The sequence below is a fragment of the Pseudochaenichthys georgianus genome, chromosome 6 (genome assembly GCF_902827115.2).
Source record: "Pseudochaenichthys georgianus chromosome 6, fPseGeo1.2, whole genome shotgun sequence".
NCBI classification, from domain to species: Eukaryota; Metazoa; Chordata; class Actinopteri; order Perciformes; family Channichthyidae; genus Pseudochaenichthys; species Pseudochaenichthys georgianus.
In genome coordinates, this window is record NC_047508.1 from 37,274,069 (window position 1) to 37,298,751 (window position 24,683).

At 41.9% G+C, this 24,683-nt stretch overlaps 1 protein-coding gene across 5 annotated transcripts in view; it reads right to left on the reverse strand.

The window, feature by feature from the left end:
* peak1 (pseudopodium-enriched atypical kinase 1) overlaps positions 1 to 24,683 on the reverse strand; it is a 114,817-nt gene that overhangs the window by 51,002 nt on the left and 39,132 nt on the right. For 3 of the 5 annotated variants that reach the window (XM_034084498.1, XM_034084499.1, XM_034084500.1), the window contains one exon: positions 5,404 to 5,471. The exons of 1 other annotated variant lie outside the window; for it this stretch is intronic. The gene's annotated coding sequence lies outside the window, so the exon portion shown is untranslated. Of the gene's footprint in view, positions 1 to 5,403; positions 5,472 to 12,266; positions 12,350 to 24,683 lie in introns of those variants that run through there. One more of the 5 variants, XM_034084501.1, reaches the window with a different exon arrangement.

A 24,683-nucleotide genomic window follows, 5' to 3' on the forward strand; every position in this document is an offset into this window, starting at 1 on the left:
GACCTGAGATACATCATGAAAAACAATTTTTTTTAATGGGATGGCAGGTAGCTATAAACAAAATCATAATAGTAAACAAAAACGACGACAAATCCCTGACCAGTCCACCTGTATTTGCAGTATTTTCTAGAAGCTAGTTTTGGACAGAAAGACAGTTTCCACATGTTTTGCAATGGGAGCAGTGATTCCTCTCAGAGGCTTTGAGGAAGATGATTAGATGTGTTGGGCCGCTGCTGGCATCAACAGCTTGGAGAGCAGTACCACATCATCCAATTACATTGAACACAACACCTCCCTGCTCTTAACTGCCAAGTGCAAAACAAACCAGCGGCAGCAGCCGAAACTAATGGAGAGCAGAGGAAGCGGAGGCAGTGGGAGAGAGCTAATGCCATCCTCCACGACTCACACTTCCAGGTGAAACGCTCCATGGGCGAAGTCAAGAAGCGGCCTGCCGGTCAAACGCTTTGAACGAAAGAGCGAACATATGCTTTGTAGCGAATGTCACCTCTGCCTTTGCGTGACAAGCTGCTATCCTCCTCTGTTTCTCAAACCAGCCTGAAACCATGTCCGTGTGTGCATGCGTGTGTGAAAACGAGCCTCATTAAAAAGAAACATTTACAAAAATAGGATTTCACACACTTCCTAGTTGTGAGGGGGAGTTTCGCTGGCAGCCAGTGAGTTCTGCTGACTGCATGTATTCTTTTACACGAGATGAAATAATAATGGACACGTGCAATCATCATAATCTCCAATGAGGCTGAATAATTATTTTAAATAAAACTTGTCAATCTAACACAATATGGACTTTACACACTTACATCCTTAAATGTAATTCCATCCGTACAACTAATAAGGTCCTAAATAACTGCACATTATTATCTTCCAATACACTTCTAATTTAATGTGTTTGTGCGCCTTCAAGGCTTCAAGAACAAGCTAAAGTAACAGACACAACAACCAAAGAGAAAGTAGCTGTACTGATGTTCATTGTGAAAGGTCAAGTGCAGCACATCAAGTACCTGTTGTTGTTATCACACACACACACACACACACACACACACACACACACACACACACACACACACACACACACACACACACACACACACACACACACACACACACACACACACACACACACACACACACACACACACACACACACACACACACACACACACACACACACACACACACACACACACACACACACACACACACACACACACACACACACACACACACACACACACCACACACACACACACACACACACACACACACACACACACACACACACACACACACCAACCTGCTGAGACACAACAACACAGATGGCTGCTTTCTGCCCAGCTGGCACTGAGACGAGGACACAGAGGTCATTAGAGAGGTCATATGTGCATGGCAATGTTATAAAGCTGCAGTAATTAAAATGGTCATATTGACAACAAATGCAATACCTATGTGGAAGTGATTGGCCTCAGTGGGAAACACATTGGGTTTAACATAGTTTTCCAGCTCATCCAACACGACAAGGACTTTAACTCGGGCTAGGAAAACTGATCACATCGCACTGATCATTGCCACCTTACACAGGCCACCTGTTGCTTTAAAATGTTATTGCTAAATAATAATGCCTTGATAGGCCTGGCCCCGAGTTCTTTATCCGACCTTTTACTGCCCTATCCTGCACCGTGAGATCCTCAGAGGCATCGCTGCTGGTCGTTCCCAGGTACAAAGGAGAAAGACCCGTTTCTGTCAGAGGTCCTGGACTTTGGAACGACCGGCCCGAGGAGAGCAGGCTGCACAATCTGTCAGCTCTTTTAAGCCACTTTTTTAGAATTGCTATTACGTGATTTTATTCTTGTTTTTTATTTGTTTTACTTGATTTGATGCTGTGGTTTAGTTCATCTAATTATTTATCTTCATGTGTTTTTAACGGTGTTCTGTTTTATGTGAAATCACTTTGTGCATATGTTTTGAAAGGTGTTTTATAAATGAAGTGTATTATTATTATTATTATTATCATAAATTAAATATATGTTAAATGCTGCACTTGTATATATATTTGTGAGGAACGATATCAATTTCTCACTGACATTGTTGACATTAACCTCTGACCTTAAGTGTGCATTGAACCAAAACATTGCTTCCACTAAACAGTAAAGGCTTCTGACAACATTTAAAGGAGACCTATCATGCTATATTTGAATAATATATTGTAGGGCCATACCGATATAAAAAGGTATATTTATACGTTTTCTTTTTCAAAATACCAAACAGATCATGCATTTTGGCCATGCCTCATTTCGCTCTATTTTGCTCTCCTCCACCCTGTCTTTGCATGCACTGCAGCTGACCACGCCCCCCTGCAAAGGAGGGGGGCGTGGCACAAGCGTCATGTTACCATGCTGTTACCATGCCACGGCAACCTCTCATTCCCCTGATTGGTGGAGAGTTGGCCATATAGGCGGAGCTCCTCGTCACTGACATCAGACTATTTTCAAATCTGGATCAGTCTGTATCAGATCCGTTAAAGCCCCGTTTTTAGAGATTTGGGTATGGAGGAAAAGAGAGAGGGTTTCTGACACTTGGTGAGTTCCCAGACACACCGGGGACACATATGCATGTATAAAAGACGTACAAAGGTGCATTTTGCATGATAGGTCCCCTTTAAGCTTAATTTCTCTGTCAAAGATAAATCCAAAAATGGCCGTTATAAGCACTCTGTGTGAGGACACAGAAGTTAAATACAGACATAATATCATAATCTAATATCCAATCTTCTCCTCTCTCCATCTAGCTATTCAGGACATTAAGAATCCATTAAAACCACTGCAGCTGTTCCACAATTATTATATGAAATATGGATGGGGTAAGTTGTTTTGAAATCACTAATAGGAAAAATGCAGTGCTTGTAATGGATATCACAGCCTGTCAGTCATTACGTTGGGAACGCTGGCTTCTTGCATACAGTGTTTGTTTTGCTAGTGTTGCCATACTAATGTGGAATCAGCAGAATAAGCTGAAGCACAGCAGGAGAGACCGAACGCAGCATGACTCTGGTCCACAGGGAGCGACGCTTCTCTCTTTGCATCAACATGTAGAGTCATACAAAGTGTATCTTCACAATTCAAATCAATGGCATGCATAAAAGGCACCAAGCAGCAGCGGCTTTAGAGGATACATCCAGGGCCGGCCCTCGGCATAGGCAGTATAGGCGAATGCTAAGGCCGCATCAACCCATAGGGGGCGCCGAAAATTGAAAAAAAAAAGAAGTTAGAAATAAAAAAAATATATATATTTTTTTATTTCATAACAACACAATTTCCCGATTTTGGATCAACAAAGTACATCTTATTATCTTATACTAACAGAACTAAGCCTATATTGCGTACAGCACCCATAAACTATGGCACACCCCCCCCCCCCCAAAATCAAGTTGAACTGCCCCAGTCCCAGTAAAAACCAAAGGTTTATGTGAAATTGTTCTTTTTTTGAAATAATGGTTTTAGTGTGCAATTATAGGTTTTAATTTTGTATTTGTATTCATTTAAAATAAATCAAACTCCCAAAAAACGTACACAGCTTCTGTGTGCTTTTATTAACATTTAAATGTACTGTGTAAGCGGCCGCGAGGGGGAGAGCTTTAGAGAGCTCTCTCCTGAAAGACTGAGAGGCTCTGATAACCTCAGCTCAGTGAGGTAAAGGCACACCTTTATATGATCATTATAGTTATAAAAAAATAAGAGAACAGGTGAAAAACAGGTATAAGATACTGACAGTACAAAAAAGTTGTTATTAATAAACAAGAATACAGTTTGAAAGGGGAGTGATTTGTGAAATATCCATAAAGAAAAAGAAAATCTGCTTACAGTTCTGTTTCATATGGGTGTTGAGAGATGTATCCATAGATCTCCTAATGTTGCTCTCAAAGTGCACCAGATTGATGCTTTTAACTTCAATATAAAAATAAGTCTTCCCGGGGGTGAATGCCCCCGGACCCCCCTAGAGGAGCCCCCCCCCCCCCCCCCCCCCACTTAAATCATGTTCAAATGGATAGGAAACTAAATACAGTTGCACACATCTTGTGTCAATATCTTTGTTTTTGTGGTCATGCCACAACCATGCACGTGTGAATCATAGTGAGTGTCTGCATTTTGGGGGGGCTAAAATCTTGCCTAGGGCGGCAAATTGGTCAGGGCCGGCCCTGGATACATCCAAGTGTTGCAGGTTGGAAAGTCTGACAAAAAGAACCAAAAGAAGGGTTTGAGGACATACACAACTAGGGATGGGAACGATTCATCGAATATTCGAAATTATTCAGGTATTCGAATATGTGTTAATAATATTTGTATTATTTATTTTTTTTGGGAGGGAAGGAGGGATGCCTAAGTTGATTACATATTATCAAATTGAATAATTCAATGTATACGACAGTGCCATAGCTAAATGTGTTAGGTGACGTCTAAAAGGTGTGTTTTGCTCCGCTCACCGGTCCCTCACAGTGGGCAGAGCTGCAGGTGCTGATCTCTCTCTCTCGTGTCTGGTTATACTTCACTCGCATTTATCAAATCCATCAGATCTAGCTAGTTCTAGCCAATGATATGGCTGCTGCCCCTCCCTACACGTAGATCACGCAGACTCAAACCTCATCTTAGGCCCAAATGCGGCGCAAATGCGCTCCGCAGCCGTTGCGAGGTTCCGGCGCTAACAGTTCATGAGCGTGCTCCCCCGCCCCCTGTCAACACTCGCGACACATGAGTGGCCTGCCTAAACAACAATAAGCGCTGCTTGGCAACCGTGTGTGGCGGCAAAGTACATAGACATTTTGACTGGAGAGATTTAGTTTTGCCGGTATTCAACATATTTTACCAGTCATAGTCCGGTAATTATTTACACTCCAAGGTGAGTCCTACACAACAGACATGGAGTCAAAAAGGAGTAATATGTGCAAATATTTCGACCGGGTTAGTGAGTGCGGTGTTGAGTGCAAACTATGCCAAATTAAACTTATATATACATGCTATACTTTGCTATACCCGCAACCTCCGTTCCAGCTGAGAGGGTCTTCTCTACAGCTGGCCTGATTGTGAATCGCCTCCACACATGAAAGCTGTAGGCCTATAGCTGTCAAACTGTGATCACCAGTTCAATACATTTGACAAATTAGACTTGGTTTCTACACTTATTCGAACATGTATGTATTTATTTCCAAAAATTATTGAAACAATAATAATAATTTTTTTTTTTTTTACCCCATTTTTTTTTTTATAGGACATGTACATTTCGGTTAACCGATTACCCGTTTTTTGGGGGGTCGAATATTGGAATATACATTTGCTTTCAAATTCCCATCCCTATACCCAACACAGCTGGACGAACAGACACAAGGGAACTCACAGTGCAGGGAATCAAGCGGCAGCCATGGAGTCCCAGCTGCTGACGGGGAGAGCAGCTACTGCTGGATCCTGCAGACGACAGAGGAAAAGAAACGGAGGGGGACAGACAGAGAGAGGACGATATCCAAGAGAGAGAAGAGGGAGGGTGAAACAGAGAAGGAGGGAGAGAAGAAGAAAGAGCATGTTGTTAGTTTGCCTGATGCGAGTGGGCCTGAGGAACAGTGCTGCTCACACTCTTCATAGGATATTTCTTGATATACAACAAAACATTAAGTGCCTAAAAGTTTCCAGTGGGAATCAAATATAGTTTATTTATGTGAATTATTCATGTTCCTACACTCACAAGCAGCAGTCAACAACAGCTACTGTAATAATTACTCATGTTACTAAAAGATAAATACATTTATAGATGACATTGTTCCCGCTACAACCTCACAAATCTTCACTTGGTGTTGTTGGAGACGGTTTGATTTCAAATAACTTGAAATGTTCAGAATTATTCGCATGCTACTGCACGTACACTTCACATATTTAGTGTGTGACAAAATCACTATAGAAGCAGCTGAGACGTATATTCTCCCCACAAGCATCTAAAGAAAATGTCTACTAAAGTACAAGAGACCACATTAAGGCACTGCCACGGAAGTAGGTGCCCTAAGTGTTCTTCAGAAGACACCGTTGTGTGGTCACTGTCATTCACAATGTTCCTCTCTGTTGAGTGGCATGCAAACATCCATCATGTCCTGTGAGCTGAAAATAAACTGGACAGCGACAGTTCTTCTAATCCAGTTGGTGGATTTATTGCCGCCTGTGAAGGGAGGACATATTTTCTGTCAATGCATGGAAACTGCTAAGCTCACTCCTGTCCTACTTTTGCTCTATTAAGATCTGTTTGATGTATATTTGGAGACATAATAGGTGGCCCTATGAGTGTTGCTATGCAACCAAGGGAAACTTCAGAAAGTAAAGTAAAAACAACCCACCCCCCCGTGTCAGATCTAAAAAAGAATGTTTTGCATTAATTCATCCGAGGACAAAGCATCTTGTTGATGGATACAAATAGCCAGTCTTCTCAAGAGGCATGCTCTTTTTTAGGAGCATATTTATTTGCTTTATAAAGAGCAACATTACCTTTCAAAACGGGATATCTAGAGACAATTCTTGGAGGTTCGGCAGCGATAAAACTGTGATAAGAAAAATACAATTTGGTTTCAAACCGCTCGAGTGTGGGGCTTTGAAAATGGCTTACTGAGGATCATTCTGACTAACTTGGTATCAGTGTGTTTTTTAAATTTGTTTTGTTGCTCGGTTTTTGTCTATGTGTGCATGAGGGACAACTCACATGCAGACTCAGGGGTTCAGTAGTATGCCCATACCAGTTCATTTAGTGTGAATACATAAACTCTTACGATTACATTGGAATAGCTTCATGTGATGATCCTGTCAGTCTCTTATGCAACCTTCCTCTATATGCAGAGCAGTGATCCAACCTCCACTGTTTTAATGACTTTTAATGAACATTTCTGGGCAACTCTCCGGCACAGAAAACAGTTTATCCTGCTAAATGGCAGTATGCCTATTAGTTAGGGGGAAATAGAGATAGCTTTTCTTTTTGTTAAGGGACGGAGTGGCGCAGTGGACTGTGCGTTAATCATCAGACCACTGAAACCTGTCCTTGGGCAAGACACTTCGCCCAAATTTGCTCCTGTGGGTACTGTCCACAGCACATGACCGTTACATGTATGATATGTGTGTAATGTGTACTTGTAAAGCGCCTTGATGACTTCGAGGTCTGAAGATTATTATTATTTTTTTGTTATCTAATTTGTGTAGCTCTGGCCATCATTTATATTGGTGATCAGTTCATTCTTCTAAACAACTTAATGGTTGAGATACAGGTAATGGAATGAGTTGAGTACACAACAAAAACAACTTGGGAAAAAAAAAAGTTAGAAATGCAACAATGTTTCAGGAAATATCGTTAAAATGGTAAATTTACATAAGGAGTGATCATCTTATATTTCCTAGTGCCTGCTCTAATGTTATTTCTTCTAGTGGTGTCACCATATGACATAAAACAAAATCATAATGGTCAGAAATGACAGATGGAAAAATAAAGTTTGGTTAAAATGTCCCTGTAAAAGGTTCACCCTCCTATGTGATGAGTGTTGACCCTGAATATGTGTCCTGCTAACAGTTGGGTGATAAGCGCCATGAAAAGCAACATCAATAGGTGTGATGCAGTTAGGACCCTTTTTCTGGGGACAGGAATATGTGTTCTAAAGGTGAAGCTTAGCAGCAGGATCAGACACCCTTTACCCTGGTAATGTTTAAATAATTTCATCGTCGATCATCACTTGGCTTCATGAATAAATGGCTCCATCCCACACACGCCAACAGCTTTACAAACCTGCGAGCAGTCCAACAAAACCCACTCCAGGTGACCTGACCAGATCATATGGAGCAGTTTGTGAATAACTGGCTCAGTGGACGTACAACAGAAGACCAAAATACTGAATACAGGTTGTTTATTTCCTGTGCCTACATTGACATCATTGACACTAGTTGCCCTGCAGTCATACACACAGGATAATTAACCCTTAGTTAGTCACCACTCTGTTGTGGCAGCATCCTCAGTATCAGCCCAACACTGCCAGAAGACCTTCAATTAAAGTGTGCTGTTTGCAGGTGCCACTGCACACATGTGCCTGCCTATGTGAACTTAATTGACCACCATCCCTCCCTCCTACCTGGTAAACAACAGCTGCTTCCAGCGGTCCATCTGCTACCTGTGAATTCCCTTCCTCAGGACTCACCCCCCCCCGCACGCCATTGGTGTTTCCCCTCCGAGAGGTGCACTTACTGGGACAGCATGAGTGAGTGTTGCTGCGCGGCCACCTTAATAACAGTTTGTGTTCCCCACTGGCACACGGCGGTAAACAGGCTTTTAATTGACTGTCTGTGTTCTTTTATAACAAAGCATTACTGGGTGGCGTGAACAGAAATGTTCAGTTTACTTCCTTGGATGTTTTCTGTAAGTCATGTTTAATATTTGTGGTGTTCAAGCAATAATCCGTTTTTTTCTGGACAGCAACTAAATAATGTATTGTGATTTTGATTCTAAATACCGATTAAAGCATCAGAGATAGGTACTTAAAGGTGGGGTAGGTAAGGCTCGAGATACACTTTGTGTTATATTCCATGGAATGCTCTTAACATCCCGATAGCAATGAATATCTGAAGTGCTTTGACAAAAAATCCATACAAAAAATGTCATCTGTGGAAGCCGTGGTACTGTAAAAAGTACAACCAATTGCCACCCTGTCTGTCAGCCTTCCATCTCGTGCACGCACAAATGTATCTCGTGCCCTCATTGGGCGTGCCGTCATTGGGCGTGCCGTCATTGGGCGTGCATTGCGCGTTCATGTGTGTTGGAGGAGGTGCTCTGTAAGGAAGTCTGAAGGAAGGGGCGGATTCTTTTCGGCTGTGTACTTTCAAATTGTAGTGCACTCGAGCCGGTTTCTGAAACTTCCCTACCCCACCTTTAAGACAAACGGTCTATTAAAGTGCAGTCTAAAACTGATGATATGGATACTGAACAGTTTCCTGCCTGAAATCAAATGTACTTTATTTTTCGCTAAATGACTGTGGCATACGGTCCTGTACATCTTCAAATTATAATGATGGTATTTCTTTGACACGGTATGATCATAATTAGCACTTATTGGTTATCATCTTTCAGTTTTATAAATAGTTTCACCTAACTCCCAGATCACCTTGACCTTCCCTAAATCCAAGGCCAGATTCTGTGAGAATAAATTGCTGACTCACTCATTACCACTGGCTGCGGAGAGGCCGAGCTGATAACACTCAAACAGGTAAAGGTCAAAAAGAAAACTAGCCAGAAACACAAACACAGCGACCGATACTTTGATAAAGTAATGTAACCTTAATTGTGCGTAACATGTTTTTGAAATTGGGATTAAAGTATAATGACTCCATCTAATCCCTTGTGGGGAAATTGTTTCTCTGCATTTGACCCATCCTAGTGTTAGGAGCAGTGTGCTGCCATTTTGAACGGTGTCCGGGGAGCAGTGTAGGTAACGGTGCCTTGCTCAGGGACACCTCGGTAGCACTTGGTCTTGCAGTTGCCAAGCCAAGTCCCTATCGACTTCGCCAACACCAACAGTTCAGGTGACCACATCCACTGAGCTAGACAATGATTGCATGTGTTGTTTGCAGGTTACTCTATTAACGGTATCAACACCACATCATGCTAACTGCAACATCCCTGTATTTTTTTATGCAATTTCAGAATACTGAAGGATCCAAAACACATGAATGTTGTTAAGAAGAGATTCAAAAAGCATCACTGAACTTTAGGTTACAAAATGTTATTTTCTCTCAGTTTTACCCGTCATTCTGCAATAAATGTAAGTCTTAAGATGTAAGACCTGTGTTTTTCCTAACTATGGCGTGTTGGATATAGTTCAAGACTGTGCTTGAGTACAGAGACAAACAGGAAGCTTTTACACAACAGCAGGGTTCAGTGGAAGACCACAGGCAAATCATCACTTAAAACTGAGCATACAGCAAAGTCGACGCCACTCAGAGAAGGACAGTGTCACCACCGGCTGTGACTGACACTGAACTCAGATCAGTCCTAAAGACAGCTTCGTGAATATGCATGCACGGTCCCTCCCAGTCTTCAGAATGGCTGTTATGCTCGGTCCTCATCTTATTATAGCTTCCTGTCATTCTGCTCTACAGTCTTTTTGTCGCCATAACAACCACCAAAATCCAATATCCCAAATATTCGGCATTCTCAGAAACAGGCTTGTCACTGCTGATGGGGAGAGAGGCTCCACTCTGACAACTTCGAAAGTAACTTTTATTAAAGGGGCCCTACAGTATTATGCCCATTTCCAGGTTCCTATTTGTATGTTGTGCCTCTACTTATAATTTATCTCACACTGTCTGTGCTGCAGCACCTCTTTTCACCCTCTGTCTGAAACCAGAGCCCAGTCTGCTCTGATTGGTTAGCTGACCGGCTCTGTTGTGATTGGTCAACTGCTTAGAGATATATGTCCCCTTATTCTATAACGTACAATGTGCTGGAGTGCTAGTCAATGGAAGCGTGAGTGGTACATAGTGATGTCACTATGTTATAGAAGTAAACAAAGGAGTCTAATGGAGGTACAGTATTTGAGGCAATTCACACGGACAGGTCAGCTACAGAGGGAACATCTGAAATAGCCTAGTCAGAAACATTTTCACAATGTCATTGTTGTATACTCGTAACAGTAGATTGTTAGGATTAATCATGGAGGTATTTCTGAATAATTTGAAACTGTGGTTTAGGGTTTTAAGGACTGCTTTTCATTGGCATACAGAGTTTCTCCAGAGTTGGCAGAGGATGGTTTTCGAATGCTTTTGTTTCCGGATGATTAATATTTCCCCCCATAAGGGAATAAAGGAATCACCAGCTTAAAGATGTGGCCAAAGGCAAAATGGTAAAGAGGTCACATGAGGCCAGCTCCCACAGCTTCAGGTATCGGTCTCAATCCAAAACCTTTAATGTTTTTGTCGTCATATGACATTTGTAAGGATCATTTATTTCTTGTTTCTCCTTCAGGTAAGGAGCTACGGGAATAATCACAATAACCCTGAAGCTCTGGCCTAGAGTTTCTACTTCAACATATCACTTTAACACCATGCTTAATCCTTTGCAAGTCAGCTGAATGACTTCCGGTTTGATCACACTTGGCCAGTGACACGTGAATGGATTAAAATGAAGAGTCTATTGACTCAAAATGTCCGTCCTGCAGTGAAATAAAGAGGGGCTGAATTGATAACAAGAACTGAAAACACATCATGTCTAAAAGCATTAGCTAGCACGCAGACGTGTGTATTGTGTCTTCCTGCTCAGAGCTGATTAGAAAGAAATGTGTTGGAGGAGGGGTGGGATTATCCAATGTACTTTGAGCAAAAATAGTCACAGATAAGCCTCACATCAAGTTGCATTAACTTGACAGTACACAAACACTGCTGGGTGTGTACTTTCTTCCATCACAGTTGATCAAATGAGAAAAGGTGTTTCCGAGCAATCATTCCCCTCAGTGTGCATTAGTCTCTCTTTCACTCTGAGGTTCCATCACTAAAATGCTGTATACAAAAATATTTGGTTATGGCTCGATTTTGTTATGCAGATAGTAAAAAGGATTGTGTTGAAAAAGCAGAGAGGAGAGTCATGGTGCAGACACTGTTCCTGTGAGCAGATACTTCTCCTTTGAACATGTAGCTAAGCTGAGAAAGCTGCTTCCACCACACATTCAATATTCACAAGGAAGAGAAAAAGAATCACGGGCTGCTACAATATTGCATAAAAGAAAGCAAATTAACTGGAAGACAAAACATAAACATCCGTCTTTGTCTCCAATAGGTTAAGTCGCATGAACAGACACAAAGTAGAGTGAGAGTAAGCACACACACAAGCATTGTTGAGTGGTGACACAGGCATTGTTTTCCCCTCACAACGCACGGTGACTAAGAAGCTGCAGCTCCTCGGTCTATAGAGAGGTTTCATTAACATGCGCCTCATTAGAGGGTGTCCCTTCAGCGCTGCACACTTGACACTGGAGACAGGAGATAATAATAATGATGCATTGCCTAGGCTCCCTCTCCTCCGCTTCTCCCTGCCTTCCCTTCATCTAATCTCACAACCGTTTTTCTGTGAATCTCTTAAGTCCTGTGTGATCATCCTGTCCATCTGTGTCTCAGATCCTATCATAATGAAGAGACGGCAACAGTTGTCGGAGCGCAGAAAACCAAAGTAAACAAAAAGAAACGTGGCTTACTACTCACAAAAGCAGCGGCAGCAGCGTATCCGATCTGTGGCCAAGGAGGCGAATGGGAGAAGAGAGCCACATGACTAATGTAGTCGATATGGAGCCGGTGCATGAATGAGAGACAGGGAGGGAGGGAGGGAGGGAGGGAGGGAGAGCTGGAGCACTACGTAAGTGGGGAGGGAGGAAGGGAACAAATATGACTGGTTGATGATGAGGGAGGCATAACATCACAGAACAGAGACAGAGGAAAGGAAAGGAGGAAAAAGCTAGGTCACGTACGGGAGGAATCTAATCAACTTGGCTTCTTACACTTAAAGAAGAGAGGGGAAAGTAAAAAAAGAGAAGTGACAGGAAATAAATAAACCTGGCCTGTCTTTGGCAACACTCATTGTGCTCAGTCCCCAAGTGTGACCATCTCACCTCAACAGCCACATCATACGAGCCCATGAAGCACTCTTCATGGTGAACAGAAAGAGAGTCAAAAGAGAGGATAAGGTGGAGCTGAATTCTCCCAGTAGGACTGAACTCCCAGAGAGACCTATCGGTTTCATATAGCTCTTAGCGATACATTTTGCAGCCCGGGCAAGAGTCGAGCAGCTGTCAACTCACAGATATGGAGCGGAGCAAAGGCAACCTCCGGTCCGCTTAGTGCAAATGTAGTAGATGTTTCAGCAGCTAATGGTTTGTAAAGCGAGTAAGTCTAGAGTAGACGGAGGAAGGGATCGCCACTCCTTAAACAATGACTATTTAAGTAAACATGAGGCAGAGATGAAAAACAACACCCAGAAGTGTTGGATTTGTATCTGTCTTTGTAACAGTGTTGCAATGTGTGTTATATTCCTCACACCTGCAATTGCATCCTCAGGCTGTTGAAGAGATAAAGTAGATACATCTTAACAGCGCCGTCCAATAAGAAGTGAGGGAAAAAGGGCTGGGAGAAGATTTAATAACATATTGTTCATGGTGTGATTTATAAAAATAAAAATAACCAGGGAACACATGCTCTACTGCAGGGGTCCTCAAAGTGTTGATGAGTGAGGGCCAATGTAGGTACCCAATATTGGATTGAGGGCCGCCCAAGAAAAAACGGAATCCTAAAATAATTTCAAAACAAATCCTTTCTTTATTGTACTAACCAATCACCGCAACTCGCGAGATGCCTAGTTGCCATGCAACCAGTAGTCTCGCAAACTTTCCACAAGCTGTCATTCATAATTTAGGAATGACAACCCAGGGGGCGCAGTTTTACTATTCTTAAATTCCATTCTAATTCTTACTAGATACAACCATGGAGGATTAAAATATAACGCATGCATTTCAGCGTGTCACATTAACTATCGCGGGCCGCCAGAAACATTTCCGAGGGCCGCCATTGGCCCGCGGGCCGCACTTTGAGAACCCCTGCTCTACTGGGACAAATATTGTTAATCGATTAGAGATATGAAATAAATATTATTTAATAGAAGATTTTGGCCATTGTGGCGAAGGTGGCTTCGTCACTATGGACTGACGGGTTCAGGCCGGGTGATATGGCACTTTGTTGGCGTGATTGCACAGTATAGGTTGTCTGTGGCTGATGATTGTGTGCACCTGGTGTCCTGTGTTGTCTCCTCCCCCCTCACCTGTGTCTTGTTGTGATGATTGGAGTGTGTGTATTTAGGCTCTGTTGCCCTGTCTGTTGAGAGGGCTGGGTGTGTGTGTGAGATCCTTGTGGCTGCAGGATAGGTGAAAGGAGAACCGCAGATTGAGGCGGTGAACTTTGTGCCCATGTTTTTAATAAATGCCCACGCCGGGTTATATTTTTGGACGTTCTGCCTCTGCCTCCTTGCTTGGTCGGGCCGCTCAATTGTCAGCTTCACAGCCATATTGCCATTCTTAAATTGATCGATTCATATCTCCTTGGGACATTTTCACAGCTCGGAGGTTGGGCAACAGCTGAGTCCAAAGTTTCAGACAACTTCAACAAATGTAACTTACATTACATGTTACTTGTTAGACGCTTTTATCCAAAGTGACTTACATACTCAATGCTGTGGGTTATCCCCATAGGAGCAATTTGGGGCGAAGTGTCTTGCCCAGGGACACAACGACATGCTGACTGCAGTGGGGTTTGAACCTGTGACCCCCTGATCCCAACACCAAGGCGCTATCCACTGCGCCACACGCCTCCCTAATGTGATTACAGAAATATAATTGAGTGAATTACTCTTTTTTCGCTCTTAGTTCAAATCTAACTAATTTCCTTTCAGAGCTCTAGCCTTAATTACACCAGCCTCATCAGCCTTGCACAGCTCTTCAAAGCGTATGCCCCACTTACTCCAAGCCTGTCATTAACACACGATTTTTATAGAAATCTCAATTTCTAGGTCAAGAAAAGTGATTATCAAATCAATTCCTCTGGTCTAAGAGGAGCAGCTCTGGCGTGACAACTCATTAGATTCCACACCAAGGAAAGCATGCCCAGTGGTATACAGTATCATCTACTGAATAGTCAATACATATTTAAACAGCGTCTATGTTTACTTCAATGTGAGGATCTAATGGCGCATTTCCACTGCAGGGCCTCGCACGGCTTAGTAGTACGGTAGTACTTAGTACGGTATAGTTAGGCCTTGGTACGGTATAGTTAGGCCTTGGTAGACCAGGCTCACTTTATGCTGCGTTTCCATTACAGTTTAGTAGCTGGGGCAGTAACTATAGTAACGCAGTGTAGGCGGAGCCGTAACGTCATTTTCAATGCGAACCACAAAGCCAACATCAGCCGTTAGCTGTTAGCACTCAGAGCTCACAGCTCCTCATATCTGTTCAGAAACTAGACAAAAGTGAAACAAGTACAAACCACATACTTCCTGTGTCATGGCGAATACAGTCGCTGGTTTATTTATGTCTGCAAGCCGTTGTTGTGAGTGTGGACGATCGGAGCATATACTGCGTTAGCTTAGCCGATCTCCATTCAGAAAACACGCATTGCCAGCGATTCTCTCATATAGCATTTAGCATATTCAGTCCGGTTGTTGGCCCGGAAAGAACCACGATTTTGGAGGGCCAGAAAAACGGCACGCTTAAACCGTGCTACGCGATGCAGTGGAAATGCGCCATTATAGACTTCACGACAAGAAAACAAACTGCAGTTGATCCAAACTTCATTAGCTTCAAGCAGCTATTTACTAGTATTTTTGAGAGAAGTCTATATCAATGTGATCGGTAGCGGTTACTGTTGCATTCCCTGCCAACTCAAACATTTTCAAGAGTATTTGATATCTTTAAATGGTCATTAGCATGCGTGCAGATCATGAGCGATTCTTAAACATCGAAACTTAAACAATCCCAATCGGAATTTCCACAATTAGTACGTACGTAGTTTCCAGGGTTGCCTTCATTACTCACTCTTGCTAGACCTAGTAGACATTTGTTTAAATAACTTGCGCACTGTGAGTGACTGTTTAACAACCAAAACTAATCAGAGGCTTTTTCGCTGAAGGCTTCCCAGATGTAATGCGGGATTTCTAACAACGAGGAGACAGTTGATGGCTACCAGCTTTTTCCAGTGTTTAGTCTCCATGGCACAGTGCTACTAAATTAGCTTAAATAGACCATTTCCTATTGACAACAAAGGTACCTTGTATGCAGATGTCAGTGCAGTTTGCAGCTGATGTGTTGGGGTCTTTGTGGCCCCATCATCTGTGCTGACATCTGGACCATATGTCTTCTAGACTGGGGGGCCAGGGTCCAAACTCAGAATAAAAACAGGGCACTAAGGGTGGGATTAGTCCAAGGACCCACAAGGGCATTGGTTGTAAAGAATGAAAAGGCTGCAGGCATTTTTATAAGGGGCTTCAATGTGCGTGAAAATTGAGTTATCAACAATATGCACTTTATGGCATGTACTTCATCATGTACTATATGCAATACAAATAAGGGAGAGGAAACCAAGAAATAACTCTTCCATGTCGTTTCCTAAATGCTTGGTTTCTAAGGATGATCTCTAAGGGATAGTGTGGAGAATTGAGAAGAAGAAGAAGAAGAAGAAGAAGAAGAAGAAGAAGAAGAAGAAGAAGAAGAAGAAGAAGAAGAAGAAGAAGAAGAAGAAGAAGAAGAAGAAGAAGAAGAAAGTCAGGAATGGGAAGCAAGCCAGAAGGATACAAGTAGAGTAAGGGGGATGGGATGATGACGAGCCAGAAGGTTGCTAGTAATTAGCCATCTGAATGTCCTCATGAATTACAGATAGCTGATACAAGCAGAAGTTTCCTGGGAGATGGATTCAAATAACACAGAAAGCCTTTGTGGTGGATGATTCTCCTCTATCTCAGGGATCAGATTAAGCATAGCTCCATGAGATAGATTACTGATCTGATCGCACCATGTGTGTATACTGTATTTTGCTCAAGGATTACTTCTATACTTAAGCTGTAACACACAGATCTCTAAAAAGTGGTATAAAATGACTGCTTTAAAGACAATAGAGCCAAACCTTTTGTTCAAATGGAACTTTCAATTATAGGTGATGTAGAATGTGTTTTAGAGGTTGTTGAATAGCCCTTATTGCTTTCTGTTTTATAGAATACAAAGCTATAACACAATGGCAAAATACTAAAATGATTAAAAGGATTTAAATCCAGATTTATTTCCATTTCATTGGGGCTGGTTTGAATTCAGATTCCTCTGTGACTTATAGCTACCATGAGTTAACTGCTACAAACAGTCTGTGGCCACATGTCAGTTGGCTTCCAAGAAACATGCCTGTGGTTAGACACCATTATGAATGCCCAACCTGCCCATTAAGGTTTACCGCCTTTCATCTGGAACTGTGAGCTGCGTGCTTGTATGTAAGGCGTTACTCCTTGCATAAATATTGCTTGTCATGTGTGCCTTCACACACACAAAAATGCCAATGAATCCTCTCCCAACAGCTGTTCTTCATCACAGACCTCACACTTATGTTGGCATATCTCAGGCTTCGTCATCCTCTTCCATCTCTGAGTTTATATCTCATACCGCCGTCTTTTTATTATCCCACCTCAGACTGACCGGGAACCATAAACCCAAATTGGGATCAATAAAGTTCTATCTTATCTTATAACATCATCCATCCCTCTGTCCTTAACTATCAGCTTCCCCACCTGCAAGTGGGATAACATCGCTTTGTCACTGTAACGACTTTCACATGCTGTGTCTTTAAAAGTGAGTAAGTCATTCTTTCATCCAGATTTACCAAAAACTTCAATGAAAAAATATATAGTGGGTCATAAAAGTCTATTTTAACAACAATTTAGTAGAAACAAGAGTAGGATATCAATCAATGATTTCAATAACCCATAAACTAAGAGAAAGAAAGGGAACTACTAGTATATAGGTCAATGACACATTTAACGTACCTTTTTCCGCCTTAGATGCCAGCTATAAGTCTGTTAAACTCTGCACAAGTCATTATTTTGTGTAATTTTTGACATACTAGATTCTTGATTTGTTGGGTTCCAGTTATGTAACCCTGCTCTTCTGAAAATTAACAACTTCCACGAACCAATGAGGTACTTTTTCAGATGACTGACCTTCTGCATTACAGTCCTGTCAGTCAAATAAACAGTGGTGTTTGGTGGTCAATGGAAGGCCGACTGTAAATGGAGAAAAACAGAAAAACACCTTCAAATGTCGGGCTATGAGTGATATTCAAACTATTTGGTATACTTAACACGTTATTGTAAGCAATTTCTGAATGAAATAATTTTTTTAATTTACTCGTGGACTCTCAGTGGAAGCATGAAGCCCTTTTAGCTTTCAATCACGAACCCAGAAGGCAACAAGAGACCAGTATGAGCTCCAGTATCTATGGAGAAATGTAAGAATGTCATAGTAATCTATCTCCAACCCCAGTGGAGAGGAGGGTGAGGATACGGTTGAGCTCCTTGGCTCGGTTTCGCCCCCCCAGTCAATGCTTTCCTTTTTTTGACCTTGCCAGCAGCCCAGTAGGGATGTTCTGTTCCGAGTCCATCCACGGCCACTCCAGATAAGGAGCCGGTCCAAGAGGAAAACGTTTTCCAACAGCAAACATCGGCAGGGGTGAGATAAGGCACTCCGAATTTGTCATCAAAAGAGATCAGAAATGGAGGAAATGAATGGAGTGGAGGGGGACAGTGAAGGATGCATTCTAACATGCCATTTTTTGAATGAATGAAGGCAAAAACAAACCACATTGGTTTCGAATTCAGCTATTCTTTAACCACGGCAGGACTGTTGCCCGTTGGCGTGTGCTGACAGTTTCAGATGAAGCCTCAAGGCCAATTTCAGCTTCTTCTATCCAGAGGGAAGTCTGGGAAGGACAACACAGGGATGTTGAAACTCCCACACCACATTTTTTTCGATGCCACTATCAGTGCAAAGCATTCTGGTGCTTTTTAAATCTGCCCTCCTTCTTCAGCTGCATAGCAAATAATTATTAACAGGATCAAAGCATACAGTATGAAAGGGCTCGTGCGTCAGCGAATTGAGCTTTGGGAGCCGGGTGACTGAAAGCGATAAAGGCAAAGCACTGAATTGTTTCTGCTCTCGATATGCAGAACTGGGGTCTCTGAGCTCTGCAATTAATGCTGGCTGAGTTGAGAAAGCTCTCAAGATTATTCGAAGGTAAATCAATTTCCTCTGGTGGAAATTAAAGTTCTTTCCAGATTTCTGCATACAACTTTGAGGCGTATCTGACTAGGGAGAATCCCCTGAGCATGTCAAATTCATGGGACATTCAACGTGAATCCTAAAATATATTTTTATAGGGGCAATTTAAAAATGACTTAGATATGCAGTCAAACATAATGGCCGGGGGAAAATGTATCCTGAGGAAATATACTTCCTGGAGCAAAACCAGTATCTGTTAACGAGCCGTACTGTATCTCTGCACACAATCAGATTCTCCTCAGTGACTGCACGGTCACATGACCATACACACTGAAGTACTGTCTCTTTAAAGCAACCTGCCGTTGTATGCTTCACAAGCCCAGTTGGAATTGGACAATTCGATGCTTGACAAGTGTATGTGGATGCTTTAGGACAGTTAATATATGTGATGAAGTGAAATGGTAAGCATGGGCTCTCGAGTCAGGGGTCTTGCAATCAAGCTGAAAGGTTGTTGATGTGCAGAAGCACTGTCTAAGCCTACGTACTTTACATCAGCATGTAAAACAGACTGTAAGATGCAGTTCACTCAGTGGATGACTTGTTGGTAAGAACCAAGAGGGAATGTTGAAAAGCATCCTGAGATTTGAAAGGACAGTGCTTGGGTGACACTTGGACAGGCTCTGATTCAATGATAGACTGCGCCCTTATTCACATCTCAAGCAGGACAAGGCAGTATCTGTGAAGGGTTTCAGAGGTGAGCTTGAACATTCCTCAAGGAGATGGCAAAACAGAATGAAGACAGCCTTTGTGTTATTATATTATAATATACTCAGACTTGTCTGTGAGTTGCAGTTCCCCTCTGAGTTCATTGTGAATGTACGGAAGCACTGGTCAAAATCAGGAAACTCTGAAACAACAATACAGACTATAATGCGAGTATAGCTTGACATGTTATTATTGAGGTTTGTTGTTTTAATTGAACACATCTGACATTAATCCCTCAGGTTGACAAAACATGAACTTTGTTTGTACTGGATTTAAATATAGTATAATTTATATAGGAGTATCATCCTTTTTTCCCTCCTGAAGTACAGATATTATATTACATGACATCATTTTCAAGGTAATTAAAGTGTACAGAAACGACCTTACTTTTAGACCTCAGGAGCATGGTGATGATTTATTAAAAAATGGAATATTTCAAAGGGTTGTATTAAGTAGAAGTAATAAAAACACTTGCAGAATCCCTCCCACTTTAAGGGCAAAGGCCGGCATTACAGAGCCACAACGAAAGATCAGCCTTGATGCATTTCGCTCAGCCGCTGGAAGACATCATGTCATAAAATATTCAGGACAGAGGGATAGCCTAACTGGAGTAGAGAACATAAAGTGGGGAGAGGGATGAAATGTCGCTGCATCAATCTGTGACCATAAAATACTGAGTCATAGTTTAAGTATGGCTCAAAAACTGGTTATATAATAGGGCATGGTTTGCTATGAGAGAAAGAGGGCACTCCAAAAAGATCAAGGGGGGAAAGGCAGGTTTTAAGGGTAGGAATTCATTATTATTATTATTATTATTATTATTATTGTCTGCCCTTCTGTTAGTACCTTATCTAGAGTTGTTCTAGCTACATTGTGCATTTGAATACACTTAGATACAAACATATAAGTGGGTTCATTGGAAGCAAAGTCAACACCTTCCTCAAAATGAATGGGTTCTGATTTTGCCCATGCTACACATGTAACAATGTTAATACTTGTGGGCCTGTAGATATTCTAATCCTGCTGATTAACAGAACAGAAACCAACAGAAGGAACCAAAAACATAACCTCCGTGGCAAAGGAAATAAATGAAAGGAAAAAGGATGGCAGCAGCGTTTTTAATGACGACTACAGTCACTAAGGCCAATATGTATTAGGCTGGTTTGTCTGTCATCTACATTATCCATAGGAATTAGGATTGGGAACATAAGAGGAGGAGATATTTTGTGATTCAATACCAATTATTAACAACAGTAGTAGGAAATAACTAAGCAACAATTCCCTTGGAAAACAATGTGATTTACACAGTGTTTCTCATGACTCACCTGGCCACAGGAAAACAGTGTATTAGCTTTAATTAGACTTATCACATCTATAGCTCGTTATGTCAGACTGATCACACCTGCAGCTCGTTAGATTAGACTCATCACGCCTGCAGCTCGTTAGATTAGACTCATCACGCCTGCAGCTCGTTAGATTAGACTGATCACACCTGAAGCTCGTTAGATTAGACTGATCACACCTGCAGCTCATCAACAGAAGTGACATCTCAGCCTCATAATGGCTCTAGTCATATTTCATTTTCAGTGGGAGGCAAATCTGTAATATATTTGTGGCACCTTGGCTTTCTTGTTTTCACCCCATCAGGAATTCAATAATTTGAAGACCACTAGAGGCAGGTTCAGACAGTCTGTGGGTGTTTCTCAATGTCGAGGACGCTTCCTTGGTAGGACAAGTCCCTCCGAGTCAGGTTCGTCAGAAGCGAGGCAAAAATCCTTCCTCAGAAAACAAAGAATTGTGGAACAGGCTAACAGGTGTGCGTCATATGCGAGGCCCCGCCTTAAATGGAGTGCGAATTCCGCCAAAGATTTTGGAAATGGGTCCGTGCGCAAAGCATTGTGGGGATTTTAAGACCGCCGAGTCTACACATGTACAGCCTTGAAATTTCCCGCAAGGAAGTATGCCGGCCTCGGTAGAATTCCAAGTATGCTGGTGATTGGAACAGTCCTTCGGCGGCACTCGATGACGTAGTATCCTTGAAATAGTGGCTCTGGAGCAGCCTTCCTCGACATTGAGAAACACCCAGAGTTGTTTTAAAGCAAACAAAAAAGCTTCTTCCTGGAAGTATACAGCGTAAGGTCCTAGCCAGCAAGCTGTTGTTTTTGTTATTATTCCTGTATTATTTTGTTTCTCTCCTCTCATTTCAGTATCAGCATTTCCTGCCCCTGATTGAACTCCACCTGCTTGCCATCCCTAATTAGCCTCACCTGTGCCCCTTTATCATCCTTCCCCCTGTCTATTTAGTGTGCGTCCACATTCCCCTCAGTGCCAGCTCGTCTTAGTTATAGCGTTCCAGCAGTGTTTATTCTAGTATCTAAATTCCACGTGTAAGTGACCCAACTTCGTGTCCTGACCCTGTTCCTGCCTCGTCTGTTGTGGTAGCCTTACTGACTGACCTACCGTGTACCGAACCTCTGCATATCAAGACCTTTTTTGTAACCTAAGCCTCTGTCCCGAGTCGTGCTATCGAGTCCTCCACTGCTGTTCATTCAGTCGTTACATACAGTGCATTTTATCTATCGGATTCCAAGGAGATTCAGAACTTTTTGAATTAACTAAATCAATGGAGCTGCATCCAGCATCCTGGTCATTTATCATCCAGTGTCTGGGACACCTTGACAGAGTGATGTTTCTTTTCTTCTACTCATTTGATTGTAATTCTCTTTCCAATATACATCAAGATCACAAATGTGCAACAGTGGGAGGTTAAGTCTGTTTGGGATTCAAGATCTGAAGACATTTTAGAAAGGCAGGACATTGTGTGGTGCTATTGAGCTGACTCTCAAACAAACAACTCCTAGCTGGACGCAAAACACTACACAGTTCAACAAAGTGTTCAGGAACATTATATTCTGAAATATGTAGATCTGCAAAATCACCATTGTTCCATATTGTGTAATAGTTATGCAGGCTGATACTATTCTCTGACACTAATATAATAAACACGATAAAAGTACAAAAATAAACAATCGACATGGTTTAATGTAGATAAAAGAGATTTAAATGACACATTCAATGGAAAAGAATATGGCCTTCTTTAGTTAGAGCACTTTAAATGTATGCACAGACGTATAGCTATACCGTATTATACTAAATGGAAACAATCCTCTAACTGCCGTGTGCTGTCATCATCAGTCATCGCTCCAGCTGTGATTCCTGCACAGCTCTACATTAGTACTGTAATCTTGTAAGGGCGGTCTTAACAGAGCTTGATACCGTCAGCTTGTCCAATAACGTGTCAGCATTTCATCAGCAACAGACCGGTAAATCTTGATAAGCCATACATCACAACATGCATCTCCATTATGTATAGATGGCTCATTTATGTGCACTCGTTTCATTAACGCTCAGTATGAGAGTCGTTAGTTGTCATTTACTGTCGCACTAATTCTCTCCTCTACTATCGTCTCAATCCAGTGTTTCAGTGAGGATATACATCTATGGACATACAGTACATTTTATTTAGTTTTCAAGCCATATCAGTCATGTATACCTATCCTGCTGATGTATAAGACTGATCTCATGGTACTTTTCAGTTAAACATAATACAGGAAAACCACTTATTTGATAGCACAAGGACAATCATGCGCAGATAGATGCAGTTGGTTACAAATATGGAAAGATCTGACATTATTTTCTGAGTTCATGAAGCCACAGTTATAGATTATCAAATGTAAATATACATTATTTGATGCACATAATCTAGAAATGTTACTTACTGTCACGTGCAAACAGCCTATACTGAAGATGTATGTACTCTAGGGTACTCCAATATCCTACTTTCGAGCAGTCCCTCTCATAAATGTCATGGAGTTTCAGACGGTTTTCACCATGTTTACCCATCCCTAATGTACTCAGAGTACTTTTAAGCACACAAATACCCAAAACAACAGACTATAAACATGTTAGATCCATACTTTCTGTGAGAAATCGCCTCATTTCAATCTTCAGGATGCACTTCGCTTTCTTTTTTATCAAATTATGAGAACGGCCATTTTCTGAAGAGTTTTCACTTGCCAAGAATTTCTCATTTGTGCACATTAGTTGCACACTCTGTTCCTCTGCAAAGATTTCTAAAGAAACCTCAGCCAATGCAGTCACTGCTTGAATGCTCTCTGGATCAACTCTCATGACACGGACACATTTTTAGAGAGAAATGAAAACCCAGAGCCAAAACAAAGGTTGCCATCAACAACAGTTGGGGGATGTGAAAAAAGGAAGAAGGAGGGATGACAGGAAAGATAGAAGAGGGTCATGATGGACCGAATAATGCTCTCTTCATAGTCTGCTCATGTTTGCTTCCTCTCCAGGCTGATTGCAGCCGGTCTCAGAGGGCCTGTTTTAGACTAAATATGTGATAAGATGCTGGGAAGTACCCTCTGAGAAGCAGAGAGACACAAGAGGGTGAGGAAGGGTGATAATAAAGAATGGCAAAGTGGGGAAGAGGAGATTCTCTCTCCCATGTGTTGTCTCCGCAACATATTGCTAGATATAGCATATCCAAAGAGGGAAAAGGGAACCTACAACAATGTAGTCTGGTGCAATCATTTTAAAACTAGTCAAACTAATATTTTACAAGCATACATGCGTGCATGACAAAAAGAGTAATACATGAAGTGTCCAATCTCTTGTACAGGGATAACTTGGTGTGCAATACATTGTTAAAAGAGGAAACAAGTAGACACATAGCTCATTAGCAATATTGTTATCAATGACACAACCTCTGCCAACTCAAGCTTAGCATAGCAGACATCACGATTGGCGTTGTCCCCACTCTGCAACACGTCTTTTACTTGCCACTTTTTTCTTAATTGACCACTTGTCTCTCTGTTTGACCCAAGGATGGCGGGCAGTGAACCTCAATCATTTCAGTACATGGTGTCACATAACGACATTCAATGCGAGTCAGTCCCTGGACATGCTAGACAAACCTTACAAGGCGGTAGAAGGGATGTGCTGATTGGGGGAGAAAAACGGTGGAAAATTGGACGTGACATCTTAA